Source organism: Hypanus sabinus, chromosome 9, assembly GCF_030144855.1.
Source record: "Hypanus sabinus isolate sHypSab1 chromosome 9, sHypSab1.hap1, whole genome shotgun sequence".
NCBI lineage: Eukaryota > Metazoa > Chordata > Chondrichthyes > Myliobatiformes > Dasyatidae > Hypanus > Hypanus sabinus.
Window position 1 is genome coordinate 108,132,359 of NC_082714.1, and position 769 is coordinate 108,133,127.

Below are 769 nucleotides of genomic sequence, written 5' to 3' on the forward strand. Positions count from 1 at the left end.
CTTGAAAGAATGGGGGTATGTCTGCATGGCCACTGTGCTGTTCTGGGTGTCAGATGTGAGCCTCCCTGATGACCAGATCTATACCAGGTGCATCGAGATGCAGCTCCTTAGAGACTGTCTTAGGGAATTGGAGCTGCAGCTCGATTACCTTCAGCTTGTTAGGGAAAGTGAGGATGTAATAGACAGGAGTTACAGGGAGGTAGACACCCCAGAGCTATAGGAGACAGATAAATGGGTGACTGCCAAGAGGGAAGGGAAAACATCAGATAGTGGAGAGCACCCATGTGGCCATCCCCTTCAACAAAAAGTATTTCATTTTGAGTACCACTGGGGGTGGGGGACCTACCCGGGGGAAGCAACAGCGGCCATGGCTCAGAAGGGTAGGGAACCAAAGAGGATGGTAGCAGTAATAGGGGACTGTTTATAGTTAGCTGGGTCAGATCGGCAATTCTGTGGACACGAGGAAGAAACTCGGATGGTAGTTTGCCTCCCAGACACCAGGATCCGTAATGCTTCTTAACTCGTCCACAATATCCTGAAAAGGAAAGGTGAGCAGCCAGAAGTCATGGTACATTTGGTACCAACAACATGGGTAGGAAAATGGAGAGGAGGTCCTGAAAACAGAATACAGGAAGTTGAAAAGCAGGACCTAAAAGGAAGTAATCTTCAGACTGCTGCCTGTGCCACACGACAGTGAGGATAGGAATAGATTGAAGTGGAAAATAAATGCATGGCTGAAAAATTGGAGCAAGGGGCAGGGATTCAGATT